Raw genomic sequence first — 15,808 nt, 5'->3', positions numbered from 1 at the left:
CGCGATGGTCTCCCTTGGCCGTTCCAATTCTGCAAGTACTTAGGTTGGGTGTTAACTAGGTTAGGTGGCCCTGCTTAGAAAACCAGCGTTTCCCCCTTTGGAAATCTGGATACTCGTGGCCTCGGAGTTGTTTCCGAATCCCTAAATATGCCCAGCTTCTACTCACTGCAGGCACACCTGGGGAGGAAACCAGTATGTTCCCCAGACAAACAGGGTGCTTGCGCATTCAGAGGGGAGCGAATCTGTGGCCCACGTTCGTTCTGGGAAATCGCAAGGTGACCGCCAGCATCCGCGAACAAAAGCAGTCTTATCCCCTTTCGAAAGCTGGATTCTTGCGGCCTAGAACCTGTGTGCAAAAGTGTGGAATTGCCCAGCTCCTATTCACTGCAGGCACGCTTGCGAGGGAAACGAGTATTTTGCCCAGAGAAATCAGGTGCTTTCAATTCTTAGGGGGAGCTAATCCCACAGCCCTCGTTCGTTCTGGGAAACCACAAGACGACCACTAGTCTCATCGTAAGGACCGATTTTTCCCCCTGGCAAGCTCTGCGTGCAGCAGTTTCCATGAGGTCTTGGTCGTGGTTCAGCTTCAATGGAACACGAGTAGACCTTTCAGGTCTCCTAGGGCTCTGGCATCCGCACCGTTGCCCGTGTAAATACACTGAGTACCCCAAGTGTCCTCTCTGCATGCTGATCAACAGACAGCCTTGTAGGCCCTTCGGAACACTTCTTGGCATGCAGAATCCAGGGCGACACACTGCTCCCTTCCTTGGAGAACCAGGTTGACACAGCTTACAAATACCTCGGGAATATATTCCCAGCCGGTCTAATGGGCTGGGCAACTTTGACTCAGTGCAGAAGAGTGACGTGCCATGAGAGACACCCTCTGCCCAGCGTTCCTTCTGGGAACTCATAGCTGCCGGCCCTCTACATCATGCAGGAATTGGATGTGACATCCAACCTGGTCAAAGACCACAATTCACCACATTACACTGGTAGGCCTCTGGAAGAGGCAGTGCCAAAAAGGCCTTCCTCGGGCCTTCTATTGGTTAGGGAACTTGCGACACTTAGACACCTGCTCATTAAAATTGATTCAGCAAAGGGCCCTGTGTGTCGCGTGTGTCTGCCTTCGCACCTCAAAGACTGCCGGTACTTAGGTTGCCTGTTAACTAGCATAGGAGGCCCTGCGTAGAAAAGCAGTCTCTTCCCGTTTGGAAAGCTGCATCCTTGCGGCAACAGAGCTGTGTTCAAAACCCTGAAAAGGCCCAGCGTCTATTCAGTGCAGCAACGCCTTGGGAGGCAAACACTAATTTCCACAGAGGAACTGGGTGCTTGCAATCCTTGTGGGGAGCTAATCCTGCCACCCTCGTTCTTTCGGGGAAACCGCAAGGTGCCCACTAGGCTCCCCGTAAGTTCCCCTTTTGCCAACGGGCATGTTGGGCATACAGCAGTTTCCATGAAGTGTTCGTCGTTGTGCTGCATACATGCAACTCGAGGATGCCTTTCAGGACGCAATGGGCTCTCGCGTCCGCACTGTGTCCCGTGCAACTACACTGAGTACGCCAAGTCTCCTCTCTGCCTGCTGAGCAACAGACAGCCGTGTAGGCCCTTCGGAACACTTCTTGGCCTGCAGAGTCCAACGCGACACACTGTTCTCTTCCTTCGAAACCTAGGTTGCCATAGCTTGCAAAGAGCACTGGAACACAGTCCTACACGGTCTCATGTGCTGGGCCACTTGGACTCAGGTAGGAGTAGTGACTTACACCGAGAGAAACCTTCTCCTCCGCCTTCCTTCTGGGAACTCATACCTCCCCGCCCTCTACCTCAAGCAGGAAGTCGAGGTGAGATCCAACCTGAGCAAAGAGCACAATTCCTCACGTTACACTGGCAGGCCCTTGGAATATGCAGTGCCAACTCGGTTTTCCTCAGGCCTTCACTCGGTTAAGGATCTTGCCACACGTAGAAGCCTGTGCAATAAAACTTGTTTAGCCAAGGGCCCAGTGTGTCGCGATGGTCTCCCTTTGCCGTTCCAGTTCTGCAAGTACTTAGGTTGGGTGTTAACTAGGTTAGGTGGCCCTGCTTAGAAAACCAGCGTTTCCCCCTTTGGAAATCTGGATACTCGTGGCCTCGGAGTTGTTTCCGAATCCCTAAATATGCCCAGCTTCTACTCACTGCAGGCACACCTGGGGAGGAAACCAGTATGTTCCCCAGACAAACAGGGTGCTTGCGCATTCAGAGGGGAGCGAATCTGTGGCCCACGTTCGTTCTGGGAAATCGCAAGGTGACCGCTAGCATCCGCGAACAAAAGCAGTCTTATCCCCTTTCGAAAGCTGGATTCTTGCGGCCTAGAACCTGTGTGCAAAAGTGTGGAATTGCCCAGCTCCTATTCACTGCAGGCACGCTTGCGAGGGAAACGAGTATTTTGCCCAGAGAAATCAGGTGCTTTTAATTCTTAGGGGGAGCTAATCCCACAGCCCTCGTTCGTTCTGGGAAACCACAAGACGACCACTAGTCTCATCGTAAGGACCGATTTTTCCCCCTGGCAAGCTCTGCGTGCAGCAGTTTCCATGAGGTCTTGGTCGTGGTTCAGCTTCAATGGAACACGAGTAGACCTTTCAGGTCTCCTAGGGCTCTGGCATCCGCACCGTTGCCCGTGTAAATACACTGAGTACCCCAAGTGTCCTCTCTGCATGCTGATCAACAGACAGCCTTGTAGGCCCTTCGGAACACTTCTTGGCATGCAGAATCCAGGGCGACACACTGCTCCCTTCCTTGGAGAACCAGGTTGACACAGCTTACAAATACCTCGGGAATATATTCCCAGCCGGTCTAATGGGCTGGGCAACTTTGACTCAGTGCAGAAGAGTGACGTGCCATGAGAGACACCCTCTGCCCAGCGTTCCTTCTGGGAACTCATAGCTGCCGGCCCTCTACATCATGCAGGAATTGGATGTGACATCCAACCTGGTCAAAGACCACAATTCACCACATTACACTGGTAGGCCTCTGGAAGAGGCAGTGCCAAAAAGGCCTTCCTCGGGCCTTCTATTGGTTAGGGAACTTGCGACACTTAGACACCTGCTCATTAAAATTGATTCAGCAAAGGGCCCTGTGTGTCGCGTGTGTCTGCCTTCGCACCTCAAAGACTGCCGGTACTTAGGTTGCCTGTTAACTAGCATAGGAGGCCCTGCGTAGAAAAGCAGTCTCTTCCCGTTTGGAAAGCTGCATCCTTGCGGCAACAGAGCTGTGTTCAAAACCCTGAAAAGGCCCAGCGTCTATTCAGTGCAGCAACGCCTTGGGAGGCAAACACTAATTTCCACAGAGGAACTGGGTGCTTGCAATCCTTGTGGGGAGCTAATCCTGCCACCCTCGTTCTTTCGGGGAAACCGCAAGGTGCCCACTAGGCTCCCCGTAAGTTCCCCTTTTGCCAACGGGCATGTTGGGCATACAGCAGTTTCCATGAAGTGTTCGTCGTTGTGCTGCATACATGCAACTCGAGGATGCCTTTCAGGACGCAATGGGCTCTCGCGTCCGCACTGTGTCCCGTGCAACTACACTGAGTACGCCAAGTCTCCTCTCTGCCTGCTGAGCAACAGACAGCCGTGTAGGCCCTTCGGAACACTTCTTGGCCTGCAGAGTCCAACGCGACACACTGTTCTCTTCCTTCGAAACCTAGGTTGCCATAGCTTGCAAAGAGCACTGGAACACAGTCCTACACGGTCTCATGTGCTGGGCCACTTGGACTCAGGTAGGAGTAGTGACTTACACCGAGAGAAACCTTCTCCTCCGCCTTCCTTCTGGGAACTCATACCTCCCCGCCCTCTACCTCAAGCAGGAAGTCGAGGTGAGATCCAACCTGAGCAAAGAGCACAATTCCTCACGTTACACTGGCAGGCCCTTGGAATATGCAGTGCCAACTCGGTTTTCCTCAGGCCTTCACTCGGTTAAGGATCTTGCCACACGTAGAAGCCTGTGCAATAAAACTTGTTTAGCCAAGGGCCCAGTGTGTCGCGATGGTCTCCCTTTGCCGTTCCAGTTCTGCAAGTACTTAGGTTGGGTGTTAACTAGGTTAGGTGGCCCTGCTTAGAAAACCAGCGTTTCCCCCTTTGGAAATCTGGATACTCGTGGCCTCGGAGTTGTTTCCGAATCCCTAAATATGCCCAGCTTCTACTCACTGCAGGCACACCTGGGGAGGAAACCAGTATGTTCCCCAGACAAACAGGGTGCTTGCGCATTCAGAGGGGAGCGAATCTGTGGCCCACGTTCGTTCTGGGAAATCGCAAGGTGACCGCCAGCATCCGCGAACAAAAGCAGTCTTATCCCCTTTCGAAAGCTGGATTCTTGCGGCCTAGAACCTGTGTGCAAAGGTGTGGAATTGCCCAGCTCCTATTCACTGCAGGCACGCTTGCGAGGGAAACGAGTATTTTGCCCAGAGAAATCAGGTGCTTTCAATTCTTAGGGGGAGCTAATCCCACAGCCCTCGTTCGTTCTGGGAAACCACAAGACGACCACTAGTCTCATCGTAAGGACCGATTTTTCCCCCTGGCAAGCTCTGCGTGCAGCAGTTTCCATGAGGTCTTGGTCGTGGTTCAGCTTCAATGGAACACGAGTAGACCTTTCAGGTCTCCTAGGGCTCTGGCATCCGCACCGTTGCCCGTGTAAATACACTGAGTACCCCAAGTGTCCTCTCTGCATGCTGATCAACAGACAGCCTTGTAGGCCCTTCGGAACACTTCTTGGCATGCAGAATCCAGGGCGACACACTGCTCCCTTCCTTGGAGAACCAGGTTGACACAGCTTACAAATACCTCGGGAATATATTCCCAGCCGGTCTAATGGGCTGGGCAACTTTGACTCAGTGCAGAAGAGTGACGTGCCATGAGAGACACCCTCTGCCCAGCGTTCCTTCTGGGAACTCATAGCTGCCGGCCCTCTACATCATGCAGGAATTGGATGTGACATCCAACCTGGTCAAAGACCACAATTCACCACATTACACTGGTAGGCCTCTGGAAGAGGCAGTGCCAAAAAGGCCTTCCTCGGGCCTTCTATTGGTTAGGGAACTTGCGACACTTAGACACCTGCTCATTAAAATTGATTCAGCAAAGGGCCCTGTGTGTCGCGTGTGTCTGCCTTCGCACCTCAAAGACTGCCGGTACTTAGGTTGCCTGTTAACTAGCATAGGAGGCCCTGCGTAGAAAAGCAGTCTCTTCCCGTTTGGAAAGCTGCATCCTTGCGGCAACAGAGCTGTGTTCAAAACCCTGAAAAGGCCCAGCGTCTATTCAGTGCAGCAACGCCTTGGGAGGCAAACACTAATTTCCACAGAGGAACTGGGTGCTTGCAATCCTTGTGGGGAGCTAATCCTGCCACCCTCGTTCTTTCGGGGAAACCGCAAGGTGCCCACTAGGCTCCCCGTAAGTTCCCCTTTTGCCAACGGGCATGTTGGGCATACAGCAGTTTCCATGAAGTGTTCGTCGTTGTGCTGCATACATGCAACTCGAGGATGCCTTTCAGGACGCAATGGGCTCTCGCGTCCGCACTGTGTCCCGTGCAACTACACTGAGTACGCCAAGTCTCCTCTCTGCCTGCTGAGCAACAGACAGCCGTGTAGGCCCTTCGGAACACTTCTTGGCCTGCAGAGTCCAACGCGACACACTGTTCTCTTCCTTCGAAACCTAGGTTGCCATAGCTTGCAAAGAGCACTGGAACACAGTCCTACACGGTCTCATGTGCTGGGCCACTTGGACTCAGGTAGGAGTAGTGACTTACACCGAGAGAAACCTTCTCCTCCGCCTTCCTTCTGGGAACTCATACCTCCCCGCCCTCTACCTCAAGCAGGAAGTCGAGGTGAGATCCAACCTGAGCAAAGAGCACAATTCCTCACGTTACACTGGCAGGCCCTTGGAATATGCAGTGCCAACTCGGTTTTCCTCAGGCCTTCACTCGGTTAAGGATCTTGCCACACGTAGAAGCCTGTGCAATAAAACTTGTTTAGCCAAGGGCCCAGTGTGTCGCGATGGTCTCCCTTTGCCGTTCCAGTTCTGCAAGTACTTAGGTTGGGTGTTAACTAGGTTAGGTGGCCCTGCTTAGAAAACCAGCGTTTCCCCCTTTGGAAATCTGGATACTCGTGGCCTCGGAGTTGTTTCCGAATCCCTAAATATGCCCAGCTTCTACTCACTGCAGGCACACCTGGGGAGGAAACCAGTATGTTCCCCAGACAAACAGGGTGCTTGCGCATTCAGAGGGGAGCGAATCTGTGGCCCACGTTCGTTCTGGGAAATCGCAAGGTGACCGCCAGCATCCGCGAACAAAAGCAGTCTTATCCCCTTTCGAAAGCTGGATTCTTGCGGCCTAGAACCTGTGTGCAAAGGTGTGGAATTGCCCAGCTCCTATTCACTGCAGGCACGCTTGCGAGGGAAACGAGTATTTTGCCCAGAGAAATCAGGTGCTTTCAATTCTTAGGGGGAGCTAATCCCACAGCCCTCGTTCGTTCTGGGAAACCACAAGACGACCACTAGTCTCATCGTAAGGACCGATTTTTCCCCCTGGCAAGCTCTGCGTGCAGCAGTTTCCATGAGGTCTTGGTCGTGGTTCAGCTTCAATGGAACACGAGTAGACCTTTCAGGTCTCCTAGGGCTCTGGCATCCGCACCGTTGCCCGTGTAAATACACTGAGTACCCCAAGTGTCCTCTCTGCATGCTGATCAACAGACAGCCTTGTAGGCCCTTCGGAACACTTCTTGGCATGCAGAATCCAGGGCGACACACTGCTCCCTTCCTTGGAGAACCAGGTTGACACAGCTTACAAATACCTCGGGAATATATTCCCAGCCGGTCTAATGGGCTGGGCAACTTTGACTCAGTGCAGAAGAGTGACGTGCCATGAGAGACACCCTCTGCCCAGCGTTCCTTCTGGGAACTCATAGCTGCCGGCCCTCTACATCATGCAGGAATTGGATGTGACATCCAACCTGGTCAAAGACCACAATTCACCACATTACACTGGTAGGCCTCTGGAAGAGGCAGTGCCAAAAAGGCCTTCCTCGGGCCTTCTATTGGTTAGGGAACTTGCGACACTTAGACACCTGCTCATTAAAATTGATTCAGCAAAGGGCCCTGTGTGTCGCGTGTGTCTGCCTTCGCACCTCAAAGACTGCCGGTACTTAGGTTGCCTGTTAACTAGCATAGGAGGCCCTGCGTAGAAAAGCAGTCTCTTCCCGTTTGGAAAGCTGCATCCTTGCGGCAACAGAGCTGTGTTCAAAACCCTGAAAAGGCCCAGCGTCTATTCAGTGCAGCAACGCCTTGGGAGGCAAACACTAATTTCCACAGAGGAACTGGGTGCTTGCAATCCTTGTGGGGAGCTAATCCTGCCACCCTCGTTCTTTCGGGGAAACCGCAAGGTGCCCACTAGGCTCCCCGTAAGTTCCCCTTTTGCCAACGGGCATGTTGGGCATACAGCAGTTTCCATGAAGTGTTCGTCGTTGTGCTGCATACATGCAACTCGAGGATGCCTTTCAGGACGCAATGGGCTCTCGCGTCCGCACTGTGTCCCGTGCAACTACACTGAGTACGCCAAGTCTCCTCTCTGCCTGCTGAGCAACAGACAGCCGTGTAGGCCCTTCGGAACACTTCTTGGCCTGCAGAGTCCAACGCGACACACTGTTCTCTTCCTTCGAAACCTAGGTTGCCATAGCTTGCAAAGAGCACTGGAACACAGTCCTACACGGTCTCATGTGCTGGGCCACTTGGACTCAGGTAGGAGTAGTGACTTACACCGAGAGAAACCTTCTCCTCCGCCTTCCTTCTGGGAACTCATACCTCCCCGCCCTCTACCTCAAGCAGGAAGTCGAGGTGAGATCCAACCTGAGCAAAGAGCACAATTCCTCACGTTACACTGGCAGGCCCTTGGAATATGCAGTGCCAACTCGGTTTTCCTCAGGCCTTCACTCGGTTAAGGATCTTGCCACACGTAGAAGCCTGTGCAATAAAACTTGTTTAGCCAAGGGCCCAGTGTGTCGCGATGGTCTCCCTTTGCCGTTCCAGTTCTGCAAGTACTTAGGTTGGGTGTTAACTAGGTTAGGTGGCCCTGCTTAGAAAACCAGCGTTTCCCCCTTTGGAAATCTGGATACTCGTGGCCTCGGAGTTGTTTCCGAATCCCTAAATATGCCCAGCTTCTACTCACTGCAGGCACACCTGGGGAGGAAACCAGTATGTTCCCCAGACAAACAGGGTGCTTGCGCATTCAGAGGGGAGCGAATCTGTGGCCCACGTTCGTTCTGGGAAATCGCAAGGTGACCGCCAGCATCCGTGAACAAAAGCAGTCTTATCCCCTTTCGAAAGCTGGATTCTTGCGGCCTAGAACCTGTGTGCAAAGGTGTGGAATTGCCCAGCTCCTATTCACTGCAGGCACGCTTGCGAGGGAAACGAGTATTTTGCCCAGAGAAATCAGGTGCTTTCAATTCTTAGGGGGAGCTAATCCCACAGCCCTCGTTCGTTCTGGGAAACCACAAGACGACCACTAGTCTCATCGTAAGGACCGATTTTTCCCCCTGGCAAGCTCTGCGTGCAGCAGTTTCCATGAGGTCTTGGTCGTGGTTCAGCTTCAATGGAACACGAGTAGACCTTTCAGGTCTCCTAGGGCTCTGGCATCCGCACCGTTGCCCGTGTAAATACACTGAGTACCCCAAGTGTCCTCTCTGCATGCTGATCAACAGACAGCCTTGTAGGCCCTTCGGAACACTTCTTGGCATGCAGAATCCAGGGCGACACACTGCTCCCTTCCTTGGAGAACCAGGTTGACACAGCTTACAAATACCTCGGGAATATATTCCCAGCCGGTCTAATGGGCTGGGCAACTTTGACTCAGTGCAGAAGAGTGACGTGCCATGAGAGACACCCTCTGCCCAGCGTTCCTTCTGGGAACTCATAGCTGCCGGCCCTCTACATCATGCAGGAATTGGATGTGACATCCAACCTGGTCAAAGACCACAATTCACCACATTACACTGGTAGGCCTCTGGAAGAGGCAGTGCCAAAAAGGCCTTCCTCGGGCCTTCTATTGGTTAGGGAACTTGCGACACTTAGACACCTGCTCATTAAAATTGATTCAGCAAAGGGCCCTGTGTGTCGCGTGTGTCTGCCTTCGCACCTCAAAGACTGCCGGTACTTAGGTTGCCTGTTAACTAGCATAGGAGGCCCTGCGTAGAAAAGCAGTCTCTTCCCGTTTGGAAAGCTGCATCCTTGCGGCAACAGAGCTGTGTTCAAAACCCTGAAAAGGCCCAGCGTCTATTCAGTGCAGCAACGCCTTGGGAGGCAAACACTAATTTCCACAGAGGAACTGGGTGCTTGCAATCCTTGTGGGGAGCTAATCCTGCCACCCTCGTTCTTTCGGGGAAACCGCAAGGTGCCCACTAGGCTCCCCGTAAGTTCCCCTTTTGCCAACGGGCATGTTGGGCATACAGCAGTTTCCATGAAGTGTTCGTCGTTGTGCTGCATACATGCAACTCGAGGATGCCTTTCAGGACGCAATGGGCTCTCGCGTCCGCACTGTGTCCCGTGCAACTACACTGAGTACGCCAAGTCTCCTCTCTGCCTGCTGAGCAACAGACAGCCGTGTAGGCCCTTCGGAACACTTCTTGGCCTGCAGAGTCCAACGCGACACACTGTTCTCTTCCTTCGAAACCTAGGTTGCCATAGCTTGCAAAGAGCACTGGAACACAGTCCTACACAGTCTCATGTGCTGGGCCACTTGGACTCAGGTAGGAGTAGTGACTTACACCGAGAGAAACCTTCTCCTCCGCCTTCCTTCTGGGAACTCATACCTCCCCGCCCTCTACCTCAAGCAGGAAGTCAAGGTGAGATCCAACCTGAGCAAAGAGCACAATTCCTCACGTTACACTGGCAGGCCCTTGGAATATGCAGTGCCAACTCGGTTTTCCTCAGGCCTTCACTCGGTTAAGGATCTTGCCACACGTAGAAGCCTGTGCAATAAAACTTGTTTAGCCAAGGGCCCAGTGTGTCGCGATGGTCTCCCTTTGCCGTTCCAGTTCTGCAAGTACTTAGGTTGGGTGTTAACTAGGTTAGGTGGCCCTGCTTAGAAAACCAGCGTTTCCCCCTTTGGAAATCTGGATACTCGTGGCCTCGGAGTTGTTTCCGAATCCCTAAATATGCCCAGCTTCTACTCACTGCAGGCACACCTGGGGAGGAAACCAGTATGTTCCCCAGACAAACAGGGTGCTTGCGCATTCAGAGGGGAGCGAATCTGTGGCCCACGTTCGTTCTGGGAAATCGCAAGGTGACCGCCAGCATCCGTGAACAAAAGCAGTCTTATCCCCTTTCGAAAGCTGGATTCTTGCGGCCTAGAACCTGTGTGCAAAGGTGTGGAATTGCCCAGCTCCTATTCACTGCAGGCACGCTTGCGAGGGAAACGAGTATTTTGCCCAGAGAAATCAGGTGCTTTCAATTCTTAGGGGGAGCTAATCCCACAGCCCTCGTTCGTTCTGGGAAACCACAAGACGACCACTAGTCTCATCGTAAGGACCGATTTTTCCCCCTGGCAAGCTCTGCGTGCAGCAGTTTCCATGAGGTCTTGGTCGTGGTTCAGCTTCAATGGAACACGAGTAGACCTTTCAGGTCTCCTAGGGCTCTGGCATCCGCACCGTTGCCCGTGTAAATACACTGAGTACCCCAAGTGTCCTCTCTGCATGCTGATCAACAGACAGCCTTGTAGGCCCTTCGGAACACTTCTTGGCATGCAGAATCCAGGGCGACACACTGCTCCCTTCCTTGGAGAACCAGGTTGACACAGCTTACAAATACCTCGGGAATATATTCCCAGCCGGTCTAATGGGCTGGGCAACTTTGACTCAGTGCAGAAGAGTGACGTGCCATGAGAGACACCCTCTGCCCAGCGTTCCTTCTGGGAACTCATAGCTGCCGGCCCTCTACATCATGCAGGAATTGGATGTGACATCCAACCTGGTCAAAGACCACAATTCACCACATTACACTGGTAGGCCTCTGGAAGAGGCAGTGCCAAAAAGGCCTTCCTCGGGCCTTCTATTGGTTAGGGAACTTGCGACACTTAGACACCTGCTCATTAAAATTGATTCAGCAAAGGGCCCTGTGTGTCGCGTGTGTCTGCCTTCGCACCTCAAAGACTGCCGGTACTTAGGTTGCCTGTTAACTAGCATAGGAGGCCCTGCGTAGAAAAGCAGTCTCTTCCCGTTTGGAAAGCTGCATCCTTGCGGCAACAGAGCTGTGTTCAAAACCCTCAAAAGGCCCAGCGTCTATTCAGTGCAGCAACGCCTTGGGAGGCAAACACTAATTTCCACAGAGGAACTGGGTGCTTGCAATCCTTGTGGGGAGCTAATCCTGCCACCCTCGTTCTTTCGGGGAAACCGCAAGGTGCCCACTAGGCTCCCCGTAAGTTCCCCTTTTGCCAACGGGCATGTTGGGCATACAGCAGTTTCCATGAAGTGTTCGTCGTTGTGCTGCATACATGCAACTCGAGGATGCCTTTCAGGACGCAATGGGCTCTCGCGTCCGCACTGTGTCCCGTGCAACTACACTGAGTACGCCAAGTCTCCTCTCTGCCTGCTGAGCAACAGACAGCCGTGTAGGCCCTTCGGAACACTTCTTGGCCTGCAGAGTCCAACGCGACACACTGTTCTCTTCCTTCGAAACCTAGGTTGCCATAGCTTGCAAAGAGCACTGGAACACAGTCCTACACGGTCTCATGTGCTGGGCCACTTGGACTCAGTTAGGAGTAGTGACTTACACCGAGAGAAACCTCCTCTTCCACGTTCCTTCTGGGAACTCATACCTCCCCGCCCTCTACCTCAAGCAGGAAGTCGAGGTGAGATCCAACCTGAGCAAAGAGCACAATTCCTCACGTTACACTGGCAGGCCCTTGGAATATGCAGTGCCAACTCGGTTTTCCTCAGGCCTTCACTCGGTTAAGGATCTTGCCACACGTAGAAGCCTGTGCAATAAAACTTGTTTAGCCAAGGGCCCAGTGTGTCGCGATGGTCTCCCTTTGCCGTTCCAATTCTGCAAGTACTTAGGTTGGGTGTTAACTAGGTTAGGTGGCCCTGCTTAGAAAACCAGCGTTTCCCCCTTTGGAAATCTGGATACTCGTGGCCTCGGAGTTGTTTCCGAATCCCTAAATATGCCCAGCTTCTACTCACTGCAGGCACACCTGGGGAGGAAACCAGTATGTTCCCCAGACAAACAGGGTGCTTGCGCATTCAGAGGGGAGCGAATCTGTGGCCCACGTTCGTTCTGGGAAATCGCAAGGTGACCGCCAGCATCCGCGAACAAAAGCAGTCTTATCCCCTTTCGAAAGCTGGATTCTTGCGGCCTAGAACCTGTGTGCAAAAGTGTGGAATTGCCCAGCTCCTATTCACTGCAGGCACGCTTGCGAGGGAAACGAGTATTTTGCCCAGAGAAATCAGGTGCTTTCAATTCTTAGGGGGAGCTAATCCCACAGCCCTCGTTCGTTCTGGGAAACCACAAGACGACCACTAGTCTCATCGTAAGGACCGATTTTTCCCCCTGGCAAGCTCTGCGTGCAGCAGTTTCCATGAGGTCTTGGTCGTGGTTCAGCTTCAATGGAACACGAGTAGACCTTTCAGGTCTCCTAGGGCTCTGGCATCCGCACCGTTGCCCGTGTAAATACACTGAGTACCCCAAGTGTCCTCTCTGCATGCTGATCAACAGACAGCCTTGTAGGCCCTTCGGAACACTTCTTGGCATGCAGAATCCAGGGCGACACACTGCTCCCTTCCTTGGAGAACCAGGTTGACACAGCTTACAAATACCTCGGGAATATATTCCCAGCCGGTCTAATGGGCTGGGCAACTTTGACTCAGTGCAGAAGAGTGACGTGCCATGAGAGACACCCTCTGCCCAGCGTTCCTTCTGGGAACTCATAGCTGCCGGCCCTCTACATCATGCAGGAATTGGATGTGACATCCAACCTGGTCAAAGACCACAATTCACCACATTACACTGGTAGGCCTCTGGAAGAGGCAGTGCCAAAAAGGCCTTCCTCGGGCCTTCTATTGGTTAGGGAACTTGCGACACTTAGACACCTGCTCATTAAAATTGATTCAGCAAAGGGCCCTGTGTGTCGCGTGTGTCTGCCTTCGCACCTCAAAGACTGCCGGTACTTAGGTTGCCTGTTAACTAGCATAGGAGGCCCTGCGTAGAAAAGCAGTCTCTTCCCGTTTGGAAAGCTGCATCCTTGCGGCAACAGAGCTGTGTTCAAAACCCTCAAAAGGCCCAGCGTCTATTCAGTGCAGCAACGCCTTGGGAGGCAAACACTAATTTCCACAGAGGAACTGGGTGCTTGCAATCCTTGTGGGGAGCTAATCCTGCCACCCTCGTTCTTTCGGGGAAACCGCAAGGTGCCCACTAGGCTCCCCGTAAGTTCCCCTTTTGCCAACGGGCATGTTGGGCATACAGCAGTTTCCATGAAGTGTTCGTCGTTGTGCTGCATACATGCAACTCGAGGATGCCTTTCAGGACGCAATGGGCTCTCGCGTCCGCACTGTGTCCCGTGCAACTACACTGAGTACGCCAAGTCTCCTCTCTGCCTGCTGAGCAACAGACAGCCGTGTAGGCCCTTCGGAACACTTCTTGGCCTGCAGAGTCCAACGCGACACACTGTTCTCTTCCTTCGAAACCTAGGTTGCCATAGCTTGCAAAGAGCACTGGAACACAGTCCTACACGGTCTCATGTGCTGGGCCACTTGGACTCAGTTAGGAGTAGTGACTTACACCGAGAGAAACCTCCTCTTCCACGTTCCTTCTGGGAACTCATACCTCCCCGCCCTCTACCTCAAGCAGGAAGTCGAGGTGAGATCCAACCTGAGCAAAGAGCACAATTCCTCACGTTACACTGGCAGGCCCTTGGAATATGCAGTGCCAACTCGGTTTTCCTCAGGCCTTCACTCGGTTAAGGATCTTGCCACACGTAGAAGCCTGTGCAATAAAACTTGTTTAGCCAAGGGCCCAGTGTGTCGCGATGGTCTCCCTTGGCCGTTCCAATTCTGCAAGTACTTAGGTTGGGTGTTAACTAGGTTAGGTGGCCCTGCTTAGAAAACCAGCGTTTCCCCCTTTGGAAATCTGGATACTCGTGGCCTCGGAGTTGTTTCCGAATCCCTAAATATGCCCAGCTTCTACTCACTGCAGGCACACCTGGGGAGGAAACCAGTATGTTCCCCAGACAAACAGGGTGCTTGCGCATTCAGAGGGGAGCGAATCTGTGGCCCACGTTCGTTCTGGGAAATCGCAAGGTGACCGCCAGCATCCGCGAACAAAAGCAGTCTTATCCCCTTTCGAAAGCTGGATTCTTGCGGCCTAGAACCTGTGTGCAAAAGTGTGGAATTGCCCAGCTCCTATTCACTGCAGGCACGCTTGCGAGGGAAACGAGTATTTTGCCCAGAGAAATCAGGTGCTTTCAATTCTTAGGGGGAGCTAATCCCACAGCCCTCGTTCGTTCTGGGAAACCACAAGACGACCACTAGTCTCATCGTAAGGACCGATTTTTCCCCCTGGCAAGCTCTGCGTGCAGCAGTTTCCATGAGGTCTTGGTCGTGGTTCAGCTTCAATGGAACACGAGTAGACCTTTCAGGTCTCCTAGGGCTCTGGCATCCGCACCGTTGCCCGTGTAAATACACTGAGTACCCCAAGTGTCCTCTCTGCATGCTGATCAACAGACAGCCTTGTAGGCCCTTCGGAACACTTCTTGGCATGCAGAATCCAGGGCGACACACTGCTCCCTTCCTTGGAGAACCAGGTTGACACAGCTTACAAATACCTCGGGAATATATTCCCAGCCGGTCTAATGGGCTGGGCAACTTTGACTCAGTGCAGAAGAGTGACGTGCCATGAGAGACACCCTCTGCCCAGCGTTCCTTCTGGGAACTCATAGCTGCCGGCCCTCTACATCATGCAGGAATTGGATGTGACATCCAACCTGGTCAAAGACCACAATTCACCACATTACACTGGTAGGCCTCTGGAAGAGGCAGTGCCAAAAAGGCCTTCCTCGGGCCTTCTATTGGTTAGGGAACTTGCGACACTTAGACACCTGCTCATTAAAATTGATTCAGCAAAGGGCCCTGTGTGTCGCGTGTGTCTGCCTTCGCACCTCAAAGACTGCCGGTACTTAGGTTGCCTGTTAACTAGCATAGGAGGCCCTGCGTAGAAAAGCAGTCTCTTCCCGTTTGGAAAGCTGCATCCTTGCGGCAACAGAGCTGTGTTCAAAACCCTGAAAAGGCCCAGCGTCTATTCAGTGCAGCAACGCCTTGGGAGGCAAACACTAATTTCCACAGAGGAACTGGGTGCTTGCAATCCTTGTGGGGAGCTAATCCTGCCACCCTCGTTCTTTCGGGGAAACCGCAAGGTGCCCACTAGGCTCCCCGTAAGTTCCCCTTTTGCCAACGGGCATGTTGGGCATACAGCAGTTTCCATGAAGTGTTCGTCGTTGTGCTGCATACATGCAACTCGAGGATGCCTTTCAGGACGCAATGGGCTCTCGCGTCCGCACTGTGTCCCGTGCAACTACACTGAGTACGCCAAGTCTCCTCTCTGCCTGCTGAGCAACAGACAGCCGTGTAGGCCCTTCGGAACACTTCTTGGCCTGCAGAGTCCAACGCGACACACTGTTCTCTTCCTTCGAAACCTAGGTTGCCATAGCTTGCAAAGAGCACTGGAACACAGTCCTACACGGTCTCATGTGCTGGGCCACTTGGACTCAGTTAGGAGTAGTGACTTACACCGAGAGAAACCTCCTCTTCCACGTT

Source organism: Balaenoptera ricei, chromosome 7, assembly GCF_028023285.1.
Source record: "Balaenoptera ricei isolate mBalRic1 chromosome 7, mBalRic1.hap2, whole genome shotgun sequence".
NCBI lineage: Eukaryota > Metazoa > Chordata > Mammalia > Artiodactyla > Balaenopteridae > Balaenoptera > Balaenoptera ricei.
This window is presented reverse-complemented; position numbering follows the sequence as displayed.